The sequence below is a fragment of the Trachypithecus francoisi genome, unplaced genomic scaffold (genome assembly GCF_009764315.1).
Source record: "Trachypithecus francoisi isolate TF-2019V2 unplaced genomic scaffold, Tfra_2.0 Lachesis_group7, whole genome shotgun sequence".
Taxonomy (NCBI): Eukaryota; Metazoa; Chordata; class Mammalia; order Primates; family Cercopithecidae; genus Trachypithecus; species Trachypithecus francoisi.
The window spans coordinates 56,654,942-56,673,412 of record NW_022681472.1 but is presented as its reverse complement, the minus strand read 5'-3'; the positions used below and the strand labels follow the sequence as shown (position 1 = coordinate 56,673,412).

At 42.5% G+C, this 18,471-nt stretch overlaps 1 non-coding gene across 1 annotated transcript; it reads left to right on the top strand.

Moving 5' to 3' along the window:
• Positions 1 to 3,486: 3,486 nt before the first annotated feature.
• Positions 3,487 to 3,610, top strand: LOC117079706. The gene has a single exon (XR_004435561.1). It is a non-coding gene; the product is annotated as a U6atac minor spliceosomal RNA (small nuclear RNA).
• The last annotated feature ends 14,861 nt before the right edge of the window (positions 3,611 to 18,471 follow it).

Sequence of the window (18,471 nt, the reverse complement as noted above, 5' to 3'; positions counted from 1 at the left end):
ATACAAAAATTAGTTGGGTGTGGTGGCATGCACCTGTTGTCCCAGCTACTCAGGAGTCTGAGGCAGGGGAATCACTTGAACCCGGGAGGCAGAGGGAGGTTGCAGTGAACCGAGATTGCACCACTACACTCCAGCCTGGACGACAGAGTGAGAATCTGTCTTTAACCATCCTGGCTAACATGGTGAAACCCCGTCTGTACCAAACATACAAAAAAAAACTAGCCGGGCGAGGTGGCGGGCGCCTGTAGTCCCAGCTACTTGGGAGGCTGAGGCAGGAGAATGGCGTAAACCCGGGAGGCGGAGCTTGCAGTGAGCTGAGATCCGGCCACTGCACTCCAGTCCCGGCGACAGAGCGAGACTCCGCCTCAAAAAAAAAAAAAAAAGAATAGCTAATGAACTAAACTGAAGTGCATATTTTATATATGTTTGGAATCATTTATTCTGTTCCTTAGCTCTCTATGATTCAGCAATATTCAAATTCTCCTCTCTCTCACACCATTTCTTTCTTTCTTTCTTCTTCTTTCTTGGGGGGAGCGGCGGGGACAGACTGTCACTCTGTTGACCAGGCTGGAGTGCAGTGGTGTGATCTTGGCTCACTGAAGCCCAACTTCCTAGGCTCAAGCAATCCTCCTGCCTCAGCCTCCCAAGTAGCTGGGACTACAGGTGCGCACCACCATACCTGGCTATTTTTATTTTATTTTTGCTATGCTGATCAGGCTGGTCTCGAACTCCTGACGTCAAGTGATCCTCCCATCTCAGCCTTCTAAAGTGCTGGGATTACAGGTGTGAGCCACTGCACCTGGCCTCACATCATTTCTTTCAGTTTTCCCCAGGGTTTCTTTTCTCCCTTCCCCATCTCCCTAATTCCAGTGTGCAGAGCTCTCAAACCATCCTGCTGTGCAGACTCCATGCTTTCCTCTCTAAATTCAGTCCTTCGGAAATGTATTCCATTCACTGTCCCAAGTATCACAACCATGGCCTATCTTCCAGACACAGAATCCACTTGAAGGCCCCAGCGCACAGCGTTCGGCGTCGCTACCCCACGCTCTCTACCCCATCATTCCTCCTGCCCACCTGCCCCCAATGTTTTAACTTCATTCCTTCTGTGATTGGTCCCACTATTTTCTTTTACTGTGGCTCCTACTCTTACTACTCTTACTGATATCCCTAAGTCTGTCCTTCGTCTGTCACTTCTATTCCCTTCTATTCCAGTTGATGCCACGATAACTAAAGTCTTCGTTCCTGGTCAACTGTGAGTGTCTCCTAACTGTTCTAATCTCAAGTATCTCCTAGCTTTGATCCAAACCGTAGCACATCGCTCTCAGATTAACTTTCATCAGACACCACTATGGTCATGACAGGGAGGGGTACACCACAGAACTATAATGCACAGGCACCAAGCCTGTCACCAGGGAATCGGCATGTGCCCCTCCCATGGAGTCCACCCACCTACCTTATCCTCAGAGCTTGACTTCTCTCCCTCCCCATTCACTCTAATTTTCCTCCCTTTTCCTCTCAGTTTGTCCTCTGGAATTGATAATTTATTGCGTCCGCTATTTTACTCCTAACTTATTCCTGTCGTCCCCTGAGGACTGCCTTTGGACAATCAAAATGGCCAGTGAGAGCGCTTTGCTAAATCTAGTTCTTCAGGTAAAGACAGTTCTTTCTCCTAAGAGGAGTTCCATTCTCCTAAGAGGAGTTTTGTTGGCAGATTTTGATCTTAACCACATACTTTTTCTCCCCACTACAGGTGATGAAGGGTGGAAGAGGTTCAGGCTGTAATGGGTCATCAACTACACTTGACCTAGAACAGGTCCTCAGGCAGGAGGTCAGGGCCTCCAGAAGCTTCCTGAGCACACTGGAATCCCGAGCGAAGTCTCTAAGGAGGCGGTGGGAAAGAAGGTGCAGAACTGGAGTCTGGCCAATTCCACTCGCATAGAGAAAGCTGACCCCCCTTCCCTTGGGATGCCCAGTAGAGAAGAAGCTAGAATCTAGAATCAGAGACACAGAGGCCAAGGAAATCTGACCATAGAGAAACCTCCAGCCAAGAAGGTAAACCAAATCATTCCTTGGGAAGGTATTCCTAGATTTGCTTGGGATGACATAATTGTTTTCTTAGTGCATATGCATCTCTTAATCCTGGGAAGATTTAGAATTACATAGAGATATAACGAAGGCAATCAAACCTCATGTTGTTTTTTGTTTTGAGACAGAGTCTCACTCCGTTGCCCAGGCTAGAGTACAATGGCATTATCTTGGCTCACTGCAACCTCTGCCTCCTGGGTTCAAGCAATTCTCCTGCCTCAGATTCCTGGGTAGCTGGGATTATAGGCACATGCTATCACGCTCAGCTAATTTTTTGTATTTTTAGTAGAGGTGGGGTTTCACCATGTTAGCCAGGCTGGTTTCGAACTCCTGACCTCAAGTAATACACCCGCCTTGGCCTCCAGAAGTGCTAGGATTACAGGTGTGAGCCACCATGCCTGGCCTAATTTGCATTTCTCTAATGATCAATGATGTTGAGCTTTTTTTCATATGTTTGTTGGCTGCATTAGTGTCTTCTTTTGAGAAGTGTCTGCTCCTGCCTAGACATACTTTTAATTTTTTACTAAAGTGTCCAAAAATTAACCTTGCACAGGCATCATGGTACACACCTGTAGTCCCTACTACTTGGGAGACTGAGGCAGGGAGATTGCTTGAGCCCAGGAGTTTGAGACCAACCTGGGAAACACAGCAAGACCCCATTTAAAAAAAAAAAAATTAAAATTAACCTTGCAATGCTGCCTTAAAGTATATAACTTGCTGATTTAGATTTTTTATTATGATTTAAAAACCTTTTAAAAGTTTATGTACTATTTTGGAACTTTTTATTTTTTATTTTGTTATTTTATTTTATTTATTTATTTTTGAGATGGAGTCTCGCTCTGCCACCCAGGCTGGAGTGCAGTGGCACGATCTCGGCTCACTGCAAGCTCTGCCTCCCAGGTTCATATCATTCTCTTGCCTCAGCCTCCCGAGTAGCTGGGACTACAGGCGCCCGTCACCACACCCGTCTAATGTTTTGTATTTTTTGTAAAGATGAGGTTTCACCATGTCAGCTAGGATGGTCTCGATCTCCTGACCTCGTGATCCACCCACCTCGGCCCCCCAAAGTGCTGGGATTACAGGCATGAGCCACCGCGCCCGGCCCTATTTTGGAACTTTTAAGAGAAATTACAACTTACTGTATGTATTAGTTTAATGTATTTGTTTAATGAGAATTACTTAAGAATTTGGAAAAGTGTGTTAATCAGAAAATTGATGTATTTGAAAAAATAATCAAATTTTTAAATTAATAAATGCAATTTAAAATGTTTAAAATGATTAACCAAGTGGCTCAGACATGTTTTGATTTTTAAATAGCATAATAAAATGGAAATGTTTAACGTAAAAGCTTGAGATTTTAAACGTGAAAGTAGTGAATATTAATTTTTAAAAACCCAAGTAGTGTTGTATGAAAGGAGAGAAAGTTAGCACACCTCTTGACAAGGATGAAAGAGGCCCTCAAGCCTGACAACACACATACAGTTAAGGCATTGCCACATACTTCGTGGCATCTGACCATCTTTAAAAAATAATTTAAAAAAAAGTAACTTTTTTACCTTTTTTTTTTTTTTTTTTGAGACAGGGTCTCACTCTGTCGCCCAAGCTGAAGTGGACCCCGGATCACTGCAACTTCCACCTCCCAGGCTCAAGTGATCCTCCCACCTCAGCCTCCTGAGTAGCTGGGATGGAAGGCACTTGCCACCACATCTGGCTTTTTTTTTTTTTTTTTTTTTTTTTGTGGAAACAGGGTTTCTCCATGTTGCCCAGGCTAGTCTCAAACTCTGAGCTCGAGTGATCCAACTGCCTGGGCCTCTCAAAGTGCTGGGATTACAGGCGTGAGCCACTGTGCCCAGCCCCAAGTAACTTTTTTTTTTTTTCGATGGAGTCTCACTCTGTCGCCCAGGCTGGAGTGTAATGGTGCAATCTCGGCTCACTGCAACCTCCTCCTCCCAGGTTCAAAGTGATTTTCCTGCCTCAGACTCCTGAGCTGCTGGGATTATGCTACCATGCTCAGCTAATTTTTTGTATTTTTAGTAGAGATGGGGGTTTCACCATATTGGCCAGGCTGGTCTTGAACTACTGACCTCAAGGGATCTGCCCACCTCAGCCTCCTAAAGTATTAGGATTACAGGCATGAACCACCACAACTGGCCCCGAAGTAACTTCTAAATAATCATTTCAGGGTGAAAAGTCCTAATGAGTTTTTAAAAAGTCTTTTATTTTTATCTTTCTTTTTTATGCTACCATAGAGAAAGTTCACCAGGAAATATCTGAATCTATAAATGTAAATTATTTGTAATAGTAAATGTACAAGAAAAGTGCATTTGAGTTGGGTGAATAGGCAGCAAGTGTGCAGAGTTGGGAAAGCGAGCCAGAGGCTAATCAGAATGACACAACACAAGCTCTGACTTCTTACCTTCTCTCCAGACTTGTTTCTCCAGTTGCCTACAGACCTGCAGTTGAACAACCTTGCTTCATCTTCAACTTTGCATTTCAAAAACTTAGCTCATCACTTCCTCATCCCCATCTCCCTATTCTTGGCCTCAGCCAAAAGGCTTCCTGTCATAAATAATGTGTTTATTGCACCATAATCAGCACAGCACAACAGGCTGGTCGCCTTGCAGTCATTTTTTCACTCTTTCCTCTCCTTCTCTTTTACTCTAAATCCATCAGTCAGTCCTGATGAGCCTTTCACGCTGGGTCCACTTTGCTCCAATATCCTCAGTCACCACCATCAGCTATGGCCATGTTACCTCATGCCAAGATTACTGCCGCAGTCTTCTGTCAATTTCTCCTGCTGCAATTCATTCCACACAGAGCTCCCACAAGAGCCATCAAACTTTGTTTCCATCTCTAATTTTTATTTGCATAAGCTTTTATGAATTCCCCAATGTCTGTCAAATAAAACCCAAGCTCCCTTTGCTATCCAAATGTTTTTACCAATAGGGGTACTCTTAATCTTCATCTTTTGTTATTCTTGATGGGACCCCTCTGTTTTAGTCAAACTAATTTGCTGGTCCCATTCTCCAATGGCGTTGTGCCTACACACACATCTTTGCACAGGCCATTTCCTCCGTCTGGAAAACTCTGACCCCTCTTGATTTCCACCCCTCAACTCTGGTTGCTTCCTCTCCTTCCAAACCTTGTTAAACACTCACCTCTTCCCATGCTTTATAATAGATCTCATTTGACTATAAATAATTCACAATCTCCTTGGCATCAGTATACATTTCTGTAATTAATTTCCACGTGTTTATAGTATTCTGTAACAATGTCTTTGGTTTTACATATGTACTGTTTCCTTAAAAGAAATATAAAGTTTTTGGTTGGGCACAGTGGCTTGTGCCTGTAATCCCAGTATTTTGGGAGGCCAAGGCAGGTGGATTACTGGAGGCTAGGAGTTTGAGACCAGCCTGGCTAACATGGTGAAACCCCATCTCTACTAAAAGTACAAAAGTGCCTGTAGTCCCAGTTACTCTGGTGGCTGAGGCATCAGGATTGCTTGAGCCCAGGAGGCAGAGGTTGCAGTGAGCCGAGATCATGCCATTGCACTCCAGCCTGCACGACAGAGCAAGACTCTGTCTCAAAAAGAAAAAAAAAAAGGCTATATAAAGTTTTTAGAGAAGAGTTTTACCAGAAAACTTTAATCCCTCCTAAGTTCCAGTAACCTCACCAGTAAAATGGCCACAAAATGCTTTACAGAGTAGGGGGCTTGGGCAGATCAAATAAATTGACATCAATAGAAACTTGCAGATTGGGCACAGTGGCTCATACCTGTAATCCCAGAATTTTGAGAGGCTGAGGTAGAAGGATCACTTGAGGCCAGGAGTTTGAGACCAGTCTGGGCAACTTAGGTCTCCAAAAAGAAAAATAAAAATGTTTTACAAACTTTAAAGCACCAACAAATGCACATTCCCTTTGTTTTCTTTTTCTTTTTCTTTTTGTTGAGACAGGGTCTTGCTCTGTCACCCAGGTCGGGATGTGGAATGATCTTGGCCCACTGCAGCCTCAACCTCTTGTGCTCAAGCGATCCTCCAACCTCAGCCTCCTGAGGAGTTGGAACTACAGGCTCATGTCACCATGCCCAGCTAATTTTGTCTATTTTTTGTAGAGACAAGGTCTCACTATGTTGCCCAGACTGGTCTCCAACTCCTGGACTCTAGTGATCCTCCTGCCTCAGCCTCCCAAAGTGCTGGGATTCCAGGTGTGAGCCACCACGTATTTTTTGGTAATGACAAGGTAAGCACTTGACTAATAAATGTTGACTAAGAGACAGATACGTGTCAACTTAGTGATTCAACGAGATTATAAGATGCAGAGCATACATTATGGCATAAGCAGCATCACTCATAAACTGCAATCACTTGCAGAGCAAGCAGCCTAGTGATTCAAACATACTGAATGTCTATGACTTACAAAACAAGTTAATGGGACTCTAGATAGAGGCTAATGAATCAAAAACCTCACATAAATCAGTTTCTATGAAAGTAATTCATTATATTTATTCAGTTATGAGGGACTATTTGAAAAGCATAACATTTGTCCAAATTCCCCCAAGTTCTGATCCTATATTTGAAAGGCATTCAAATTTGCTTATTCAACCTTTTTTGCTTTAGCAAATATTAGCTGTATACCAACTATATACCAAGCTCTATTTTAGGCCCTGGAGACATACCAGTGAAGACAGTTCAAGTTCCTGTTCTCAGGAATCTTATATTTCAATCAGATAAGTAGCACTAAATAAACAAAATAATTACAGATTATAGTTAAGTGCTATGAAGAAAGCAGAATGGGGACTGGGTGGGAAGGACTACGGATGGCATATTTAGGGAAGACATCAATGAGGGTGCCTTTTTTGTAGAGACAGGGTCTCACTCTGTCATCCAGCCTGGAATGCAGTGGCATGCATGATGAAGGCTCACTGCAGTCTCAAATTCCCAAGCTCAAGTGATCCTCCTGCCTCAGTCCCCCAAGTAGGTGGGACTACAGGCATGTGCCACCACACCCAGCTAACTTTTTTAAATGTTTAAGAAATTTTTTTAGTTTTTTGAGATGGAGTCTCACTCTGTCACCCAGGCTGGAATGCAGTGGTGCGATCTCAGCTCACTGCAACCTCCACCTCCTGGGCTCAAGTGAGCCTCCCACCTCAGCCTCTGAGTAGCTGGGACTACAGGTGTGTGCCACCACACTCAGCTAATTTTAGTATTCTTTTAGTACAGATGGGGTTTCACCATGTTGGCCAGGCAGGTCTCAAACTCCTGGCCTCAAGTGATGTGACCATCTTGGCTAGAATTACAGGTGTGAGCCATTGTGCCTAGCCTAATTTTTCCAAATTTTAGTAAGGACCAAGTCTCGCTATACTGCTCAGGTGGGTCTCAAAGTCCTGGCCTCAAGCAATCCTCCCTCCTTGGTCTCCCAGAATGCTGGGACTACAGGTATGAGCCACCCTGCCACCCAGGATGGAGGATGAAGTAGAGAGGCACAGGAGCCCAGGAGGGAGCATGCCAGCTGAGAGAACAGTGAGTGCAAGGGCCCTAGGGCAGCAAAGAGCTGGCTGTGCTAAGAGGTCTATGTGGCTGGAGCCTCCTGATTAAGAAGTCTGGAGCCAGATCACACAAAGCTTGGTGAGCCTTAGGGAGGAGTTTGGATGTTATTCTTTGTGCAACGGAAAACCACTAAAGGAAATTACATATTATTGAAATTTAAATTGTGTTATTTTTTAAACAGTCATATTTATTATTATAATATCTTGGGTCACTTCACAAAACTTCAAAACTTAACTAGATTTTGTTCAAAATACAAGTTTTTTTTTTTTTTTTTTTTCTGAAGACTAGCTCTGTTGCCCAGGCTGGAGTGCGGCAGCGCAATCTCTGCTCACTGCAATCTCCACCTCCTGAGTTCAAGTGATTCTCCTGCACCAGCCTCCTGGGATTACAGGCATTGCCACCAGGCCCGGCTAATTTTTGTGTTTTTAGTAGAGATGGGGTTTCGCCATGTTGGCCAGGGTGGTCTTGAACTCCTGACCTCACGTGATCTGCCCGCCTTAGCCTCCCAAAGTGCTGGGACTATAGATGTGAGCCACCATGCCCAGTGCCCGAAACACAAGTTTTGTCAAGAAAAAGGACTAGGTATTTTGAAATGCGAGCTTCCTGCATATGGGCAGGGCGCACACTGAGTAGCGGCTGTCATAGGCTCTACTTGCTGTTATTATCACCTGTCTTATGAAATTATGGTTTTTTGAAATTATTTTTGGAGAGACAGGGTCTCACTACATTGTCCAGGCTGGTCTCAAACTTCTAGCTTCAAGCCATCCTCCTGCCTTGGCCTCCCAAAGTGTTGGGATTATAGGAGTGAGCTACTGTGCCCGGTCAAAATTAGGATTTTTAACATTTCAAATGCAAGCTATCTTGTTGACTGTCAAAATGGCAGCCAAGCCACCTTCAGGTATCTTTTAAAACAGATTCTTAAGACTACACAGTCATAGTAAGGAGACAGTTGATGAACTGATATAAAGTAACCCTTAAAATATGTTAAGAGGAATTAAAAATGCCTTGTGGATAACAATGATACGCTAACATTACTTGTAAATGCATAAAGTATCTCTGGGATATATAAGAAACTGGTAACATCGGTCACACCTGTGCTGAAGAGACCTGGGTTGCTGAGGGATAGGATGGGAGAGACTTCTTACTATACATCTTTTTGTCGTTTTAGTGTTTTGAAACAATATGAATTTACCTATTCAAACAATAAATTTAAATTGTAAATTTTTTCTGTATAGATCCTTATCTGAAAGAAAATGGACAATGTTCCAGAATTGATGAGAAGAAATTTGCGTCACTGGGTAAACCATCTATTTTTTTGTTTTTATGTTTTCTTTTTCTTTTGTTTTTTTTTTCTCAAGAGGCCACACTGAGGAAAAACCATCTAATTTGAAGGAGGTTTAATAGAACAGTGCAGTGGCTCAGGCATATAATCCCAGAGCTTTAGGGGCATCTCTTGAGGCCAAGTGTTCTAGAGTAGCCTGGGCAACATAGCAAGACCTCCTATCTCTACAAATCAGTTTTAAAATTAGCTGGGCATGGTGGCACAAGCCTGTAGTCCCAGCTGATTGGGAGGTTGAGGTGGGAGGATTGCTGGAGCCAGGAGTTTGAGGCTGCAATGAGCTATTATCACACCACTGCACTCCAGCCTGGACAACAGAGTGAGATCCTGTCTCTAAAAAAAATTAAAAGTGGCTTAAAATCTAGACGTATACTGTCCAATACATTAGTCATTAGCCACATGTGTCTATTTTACTTTAAATCTAAATTAAATGAAATTAAACTAAAAATTCAGTTTCTTGGTCACAGTAGCCACATTTCAGTGTTCAGTAACCATTAGCTACATGTGACTAATGGCTACCATATTGGTCAGACCAGATATACAGTATTTTCATCATCATGGAAAGTTCTATTGAACAGCTTGCTATATACTTAAACAAAATGACACCAGGGTTACAAACTACCTCTTAAAATTTATTTGACAGGCCGAGCACAGTGGCTCACACCTGTAATCCCAGCACTTTGAGAGGCTGAGGCAGGTGGATCAACTGAGGTCAGGAGTTCCAGACCAGCCTGGCCAACATAGTGAAACCTAGTCTCTTCTAAAAGTACAAAAATTAGCCAGGTGTGGTGGCATGCACCTGTAATTCCAGCTACTCAGGAGCCTGAGGCAGGAGAATCACTTGAACCCAGGAGGTAAAGGTTACAGTGAGTCACTGCACTCCAGCCTGCGTGACAGAGCGAGACTCCATCTCAGAATAAATACATAAATAAAACAAAACTTAGTTAACTGAAACAAATTTGAACATATTCCAACACCAATTTTCCTGAGATGATTCACTAAAATGACATTTTGAGGTGTAATCAAAACCCTCAGTATTCAATTTCAAAGGCAGCCAGGGATACCCTGGGAAGGTGCCTACATACACAAATATTTCATCACTACAAAAAAGCAGTTTGCACTAGTAGACACAGGTAGTTATGGCCTAAGAGTTAAAGAACTATTTTTCTCAGTGTAAACTTAAAACTAACACACTTGTTATTTACTGAATTTGGTATTCTGCACTGATTCAATAAATGAGTCAGTAGTACTAACATAACAGGGTAAATAATGAGATTGATTATATTCAATTTCTTTAGTACAATTCATCGACTTTTCTCATTTTTGCTATCATTATGAATTCATCATCTCCCTACTTAAAGCATTTCAACTAACTATAGCCATCATTTTCCTTTTGATACACAGTTTAACATAATTTAGTCAATGGGTGTCCCATTAAACTGGCTTCTGTATTCTTCCATTATTTTCAACACTGTTATTTTTATTTTTATATTTATTTATTTATTTGAGATGGAGTCTCGCTCTGTCACCCAGGCTGGAGTGCAGTAGCATGATCTTGGCTCACTGCAATCTCCACTTCCTGGGTTCAAGTGATCCTCCCACCTCAGCCTGCTGAGTAGCTGGGACTACAGGCACACACCATCACAACTGGCTAATTTTTGTATTTTTGATAGGACAGTGTTTTGCCATGTTGGCTAGTCTGAACTTGAACTCCTGACCTCAAACGATCCTCCTGCCTCAGCCTGGGATTGGGATTACAGGCGTGCTGTAAAATGCTGGGATTATAGGCGTGAGTCACCATACCAGGCCCCAACACCATTACTTTCAGAAAGTACTTGCTTTCTGGCCCAAACAAAAGGTTCCAAGACTCACCTGTGCTTCCCTAGACCCAGACATGGAATCAGCCATTTTTCTGAGGTATGTTGGTTCTTTTAAGTGAAAAATGGTTTTAGACCTTAAAATTTAGCCAGCAGGAGTGCATATGATCAGGCTCACGTTGGTGGTGTAATATTGCTCCTTGGCAATTTCATTGAACAAAGTTAGAAAAGACATATTTTATTAAGTGTTATTAGTTTGTATTAATATTTTCAACTTAGTTCTTACGTTACTGCATGTCTACTCCAATTTTTTATTCTTCTTCCAAGTTATAATTGTAATTCTCTTTCTTTATAATTCAATGAAACACGAATTATCACTCTAAATAAAAATGTTAAATTCTTAACAAAGTTAGCATAATCCATTATTTCTTTTATTTGGCAATAGAAAAAAGCATGAAGTAGTAATGCAATTATCAACACTAACAGTAAAACTAGTGAATAACGTTCAAATTATTTGCTTTTCTCTTAAAATGCATCTCACTAAGGATGATCAAACCAATGATTTTGTCCCTCACAAGAAGTCTTCATTTTGTTTGCTTATTGAATACTTCACGAATGTGCGGTTCCATCCTCTGAGTTCACATGAGAGCATTGGCAGGCAAACAACTGATACCTCTGAGTTCTTAGACAGGAATGGCTTTCAGCATCTCAATTTTCCTCTTCAGAGGCTAGGACTTTTTAAAAATGCAAATTATCTTATCAATAGTTAAATGGTAGATAGGCTACCTTCACATTATCTTTTAAAAATAGATTTTTATATGGAAGGAAATGAACAATGTTCCAAAATTATTCATGACAAGGAAATGGTATAATGTAGGTAACTTGAGGTAATTCTGATTAACAGTAGGTTTATCATTCAGACAATACAACTATAGATTTGCAAGACAGAGACACACTGGACAGGTACCTACACACAACATTCTGTCACGACAATCATTCGACACGCACTTGTCAGGACACAGGCCATTACCACCATTCAGTGTAAACATATTTTCTTGCTCAGCCTGTGAAGGAGCCAAAAGAAAGATTACTAGAAGGAAGTTATTCATACCTGGTTGGTTTCCTAGAAGAGAAAACAAACCAATGAACCCTAGTTACAGGAGCTGTCCCATAATTAGTAATACAAAGCTGGGACTGATTTTGTCATTTAATCTGGTAGGTAGGTCATTTATGACTCACAAGAGCTGCCTGGCACCTCTGTCATGGCCTATCCCAGAGAAGGCAGTGCTACCACTCAGCACACCGCTAGTGAGCCTGGACCTGCATCTCGCTGTGAGCTGACCTTATTTGGGCCTCACTTGGCTCCCCTGAGCTGTTGTTTTAAGCAATAGGGCTCCTTAAGTGGTGACTACTATCATTTTTTTTAATTTTTCATTTTATTTTATTTTATTTTTTCTGAGACAGCTTCACTCTTTTGCCCGGGCTGGAGTGCAGTGGCGTGATCTCGGCTCACTGCAACCTCCGCCTTCCGGTTTCAAGCAATTCTCCTGCCTCAGCCTCCTGAGTAGCTGGGATTACAGGTGCCCACCACTGTGCCCGGCTAATTTTTGTATTTTTAGTAGAGATGGAGTTTCACCATGATGGCCAGGCTCGTCTCCAACTCCTGACCTCAAGTGATCCGCCCACCTTGGCCTCCCAAAGGGCTGGGATTACAGGCGTGAGTCACCGCGCCCGGCTTTATTTTTTATTTTGAGACAGGGTCTCACTGCGTCTCCCAGGCTGGAGTGCAGTGGTGCGATCATGGGTCACTGCAACCTCCACCTCCTGAGCTCAAGCAACCCTCCCACTTCAGCCTCCCAAGTAGCTGGGACTACAGGTGTGCACCACCACACCTGGCTAATTTTTGTATTTTTTGTAGAGATGGGGTTTCACCATGTTGCCCAGGACAGTTTGGAACTTCTGGGCTCAAGCAGTCCATCCACCTCAGCCTCCCAAAGTGCTGGGATTATAGGTGTGAGCAACAGTGCCCAACCTCAGCTCTTTTAAAAATCCCAGATAAAATCACTGATATTTGAGATATATTGCCTAAAGGGTGCACCACCATCAGTTTCTGTAGATTTCGTAAGCTTTATGTTAAATTTAGTTCTCAACAGGAATGCCACTAGTACATTACAATTTGCCATTATTTATTTTTCTTCGGAGATAGAGTCTCGCTGTGTTGCCCAGGCTGGAGTGCAATGGTGTGATCTCGGTTCACTGCAACCTCTGCCTCCCAGGTTCAAATGATTTTCGTGCCTCAGCCTCCCAAGTAGGTGGGACTACAGGCGAGAATCACCATGCCTGGCTAATTTTTGTATTTTTATTAGAGAGAGGGTTTCACCATGTTAGCGAAGCTGTTGATTTGCCATTATTAGGAGCTGACAAAAGAGGCTGGGCATGGTGGTTCATGCCTGTAATCCCAACACTTTGGGAGGCTGAGGAGGGTGGATTGCTTGAGCCCAGGAGTTTGAGACCAGTCTGAGCAACATAACAAAACCCTGTCTCTACAAAACATAAAAAATTAGCTGGGCATGGTGGCACTCACCTGTAATCTCAGCTATTCAGAAGGCTGAGTTGGGAGGATCACTTGAGTCTGGGAGGTGGCGGCTGCAGTGAGCCAAGATCGTGCCACTGCATTTCCAGCCTGGGCAACAGAGTGAGATCCTGTCTGGAAAGGAAAGGAGAGGAAAAAAGAGGAAAGGAAAGGAAAGGGGAGAGAGAAAAAGGAAAGACTTGACAAAAAAATTGTTCTTGCATTAAAAACAGTCACTTGCATGTGGCTTTTGTTTCAGAAAAAATAGAATATAAAAACAAATAAAAACAAAAATCACTATTTAAGACAACTGCCCTAGACAATTTCTCCAGAAAGTAAGCTCCATAAGGGCAGACACTTTAGTGGTTTTAATGTTTTATAACAACATTTATAAAAACACATGCTGTAGGCCTAAAAAGCATTTGATTTGTAGTGAATGAATAATTGACTTACACAAGTCAATGTCTTTAAAGAGCTACACAATAAATTCTTTAAAAGATTTACTACAGGAAAAAAAATTAGTCTTCCTGAATAAAACTGTTGTGCTGCTTTTCATTAGACAGTTAGGAACTTGTTTCTTTGACTTCCAGGAAGATGAACGTGAGGCTATTCCAAGAATATCTCAGTTGGCCTTCCTTTGGCTCTCATCTTTCCAATCCAGTACTTTTACACCACCACTGGAATTACCTTTTGGAAAAAACCTGAAAGCCAAAAGTTTAGATCCTGTGTTCCCTTTTCATTCAAGCCCTAATCTATTGTTCATCGTACTTGCCCCCATCTCCCGCCTGCCTTTACGCCCTCCTATTCACCGTTTCAGCCAAGGGTTCATCATCCCTTCAACACATGCTGCTTATTTCCACCTCCACCACATTCCTGAGGTTATTTCTTCCACCTTACAATGCCCTTTCCTTTCCTTACTCCAAGTACTGGTCTGCCCCCTGTCATTCCCACATCAAAGACATCCTTTGAAATTTGCACTGCCTGTGTTTGAATCAAAGTTGTTCTACTACTTAAGCCTCAGTTTCCTCATTGGCACTACTGTGGTTTCCTGCCTGATAGGATTCTGTGAGGAGGCAATAAAATTATCCAGGTTCAGCCAGGACCAGTGGCTCATGCCTGTAATCCCAGCACTTTGGGAGGCTGAGGTGGGCAGATTACCCGAAGTCATGAGATTGAGACCAACCTGGTCAATATGGTGAAACCCCAGCTCTACTAAAAATACAAAAAAAGTAGCTGGGCATGGTGGTGGGCGCCTGTAATACCAGCTACTCGGGAGGCTGAGGCAGAAGAATCACTTGAACCCAGGAGGCAGGGGTTGCAGTGAGCTGAGATTGTGCCATTGCACTCCAGCCTGGGCAACAAGAGCGAGACTCTGTTTCAAAAAAAAAAGAAAAAAAAAAAAAGAAAATTATCCAGGTTCAATAAATATCCATGCTCCATTAATATTAACTCTTAATAAAATTAAAATTTCTTCTATTTACCTGAAAAGTATTTTTGTCATTCTTTATATCTTCTTGTTGTTTGTTTAGAGACAGGGTCTCGCTCTGTCACCCAGACTGGAGTATAGTGGTGCAATCATAGCTCACCGCAGCCTCAACCTCCCTGGCTCAAGTGATCCTCTTGCCTCAGTCTCCCAGTAGGGGGGACCACAAATGCACACCACACCTGGCTTTGTTTTGTTTTGTTTTGTTTTAACTTTGTAGAGATGAGGTCTCACTGTGCTACCCAGACTGGTCTTGAACTCCTGGCCTCAAGCAATTGTGCCACCTCGGCCTCCCAAAGTGCTGGGTTTACAGGTGTGAGCCAGCCACCATGCCTGGCCAAATATTTTATATCTTTTTTTTTGTTTTGAAATGGAGTCTAGCTTTGTTACCCAGGCTGGAGCATAGTGGCATGATCTCAGTTCACTGCAACTTTCGCCTCCCAGGTTCAAGCAATTCTCCTGCCTCAGCCTCCCAAGTAGCTGGGATTACAGGTATGCGCAACCACGTCCAACTAAGTTTTGTATTTTTAGTAGAGATGGGGGTTTTACCATGCTGGCCAGGCTGGTCTCGAACTCCTGACCTCAAGTGATGGGCCCGCCTTGGCCTCCCAAAGTATTGGAATTACAGGCATTGAGTGACCATGCCCAGCCCCAAATACTTTACATCTTAACCTATGTTCTTAAAGTATTTGTGCCTTAAGAACAGTGGTCCTAGAATATGACCCATCACAAGAATATTCTCACTTTGATCCCTCTTGTTAGTTTTTTTGTTATGCATCTAATATTTAATATTGTCTCAATGGGGTCATTGCATTTTTCTGTTCTCTAAATTAGTTCAGGACAGTAACAGTTGTATCTCTTTCATGTGTCTGCATGTGTACGTTTGTTTTATTTTTTTTTTGCCCCCCCCACCCTCCTATGTATGTCTCTGTTTAATACTTCTGTCATACATTTGAACTCGGTATCTACTAAATCAATTGATGTGTGGTAATAGAGAGATATGAGGTACTCAATAAGTGGTAGCACTGTATATTATGCTATTTAAGTTTACATATAGGCCAGGCGTGGTGGCTCACGCCTGTAAACCCAGCACTTTTGAAGGCTGAGGCTGGTGGATCACCTGAGGTCAGGAATTCAAGACCAGCCTGGCCAACATGTTACAAAAATGAGCCAGGCTTGGTGGTACGTGCCTGTAATCCCAGCTACTTGGGAGGGTGAAGCAGGAGAATCACTTGAACCCGGGAGGCGGAGGTTGCAGTAAACAGAGATCGTGCCACTGCACTTCAGCCTGGGGGACGGAGCGAGACTCTGTCTCAAAAAAAAAAAAAGTTTACATATAATATTTTACTCAAGTCTTACAAGACTCCTATTAGGTAGGTAGTAGTATCCTTGTTTTGTTTTGTTTTTGTTTTTGTTTCTGAGATGGAGTCTTGCTCTGTCCCAGGTTGGAGTGCAGTGGTGTGATCTCGGCTCACTGCAACCTCCACCTTCCGGGTTCAAGTAATTCTCATGCTTCAGCCTTCTGAGTAGCTGGGATTACAGGAGCATACCACTACACTTGGCTAATTTTACGTATTTTTAGTAGAGACAGGGTTTCACCATGTTGGCCAGGCTGGTCTCGAACTCCTGACAAAGTGCTGGGATTACAGGCATGAGCTGCCATGCCTGGCCATAGTATCCCTGTTAGATTAAATGATTATTATAACAACTACACTGGTTTAACATAGATGGCTATGCCATTAGAAAAGCACCTTGTAAGAAACCTTAGTATTTTGAGATTTCTCTTATTCTCTTCTACAACAAAATCATTAACTACATTTTTTCCCAATATTGTTTCTGTGTTTATGACTCTGTGTTTATGACCCTTGACTTTATGACCCTTGATCCTGCCGCAGCATTTTATCTCTAAACTCCAGGAGCTGTTTCAGGGAGTGTTTCCTGACATGCTGACTGAGTTCTCATTTCTAGTGCTTAGCTTGGAAGTAGTGGACTTTTGGTACCCAAAGTCAGGCAAGCAAGGACAAGCAAGGACTTCTGGACAAAAGGAGTTTCTGGACTCCAAAGCTGAGGACGCTGTACGGCGGTGATCCCACTAATGTTCTCAGATCCCCTCTTTGATGTTAGCAGTCTAACTGCCATTTTCTCAGAATTAATGTCATGTTACAACATCGGACACACAATCTAGAAACAGGACCCCATTTCAAACTCATACACATTCCTTCCTTCGTTCTTGATTGGTATGAGAAAAATATGTAATGAGTACGGAAGAAAACATAAACTCGAAGTCAGTCTCATTACAGGAATTCCTTCGATCATGGGCCTGACAATTTGCAAATCTGAGTAGGTGTTATATTCCTCACCAACCCGGCAAAGCAATTAAGTGGGTAGCTCATCTTCTGAAACACTGCGTAGTTTTGATTTTATCACAGACAGCATATAATATTTTTTTCTATTTCAAGGATCTATAGAATGCATACCCCTTCAATTGAGAGGGATCTGCTCTATTCACTTATCTATTTCAAATATATCTTTCTATATTACCTAAAGCTCTTACAAGGCCAGGCAACTTTAATTTATCTTACATTACACAAGATACTATAAATTACCCTGGATATATTCTGAATATATCCTGGATATAACCTGAAAATTACTTATAAATTGCTAGTGAAGTTCAAGTGAATAAGCTCTCTGGAGAACTTTACAGTTTACTCATTAAATAAAAACAGGTTAATTGAATGACTTTAATGTCATTAGATATTCTTAGGCACCCACAGTGAGATGCTGCACATATAAAGACATTATTCTGTCCCACAGCTTGCAATCTAAAATTAGATAAACACAGGCAAGCCAGATAAACATAGACAGCACATTTTTTAAGACAAAAAAAAAAAATGATGGGAGATAAAAATGAGAGTAGTGAATCAAAAAGGCAGAAGGAATCAACAAATATTTCATCTTCTGCCTTTTATTCGTAGCCTTAATTACTTCTATCACAAGCAGTCAGACTGCTAACATCAAAAAGGGGGTCTCAGAACATTAGTGGGATTACCACTATACAGTGTCCTCAGCTTTGGAGGTCCAGAAACTCCTTTTGTCCAGGAGTCCTTGCTTGTCCCTCCTTGCCTGATTTTGAGTACTAAAAGTCCACTACTTCCAGCACTAGAAATGAGAGCCCAGCCGGCATGTCAGGAAGCACTCCCTGAAACAGCTCCTGGAGTTGAGAGGTAACATGCTGCGGCAGGCCAAGGAGTCTGGAGGTGAACACGGCCCTAGGTGCCCACGTGACCATCAGGTTGAGACCTCCCAACTAACCACCTCCTCATCCTATATGGTCAGTCTACAAGGCCTAGCTGGTCCTCTCCTGAAGGTTTGAAAAGAACCTCTCCTCTTAGGTTTAAAAAGAAAAAATACACCCTCAGTGTGCCAAGCTTCATGGTAGATGATAGGGATGCAGATAAACATGACATAAGCCCTCTTTTGGAGCTTACAACTTATTTTGCGAGACAACTCATAAACAGACTATTTTGATGTAATGTAGTAAATGTAGTGTCAGGGTGCGGGGGGGCAGGGGAAAAACCGAAGGAGGGGTGCCCAATCCTACCTGGTGGTCAGGGAATGCTTACTGGGGT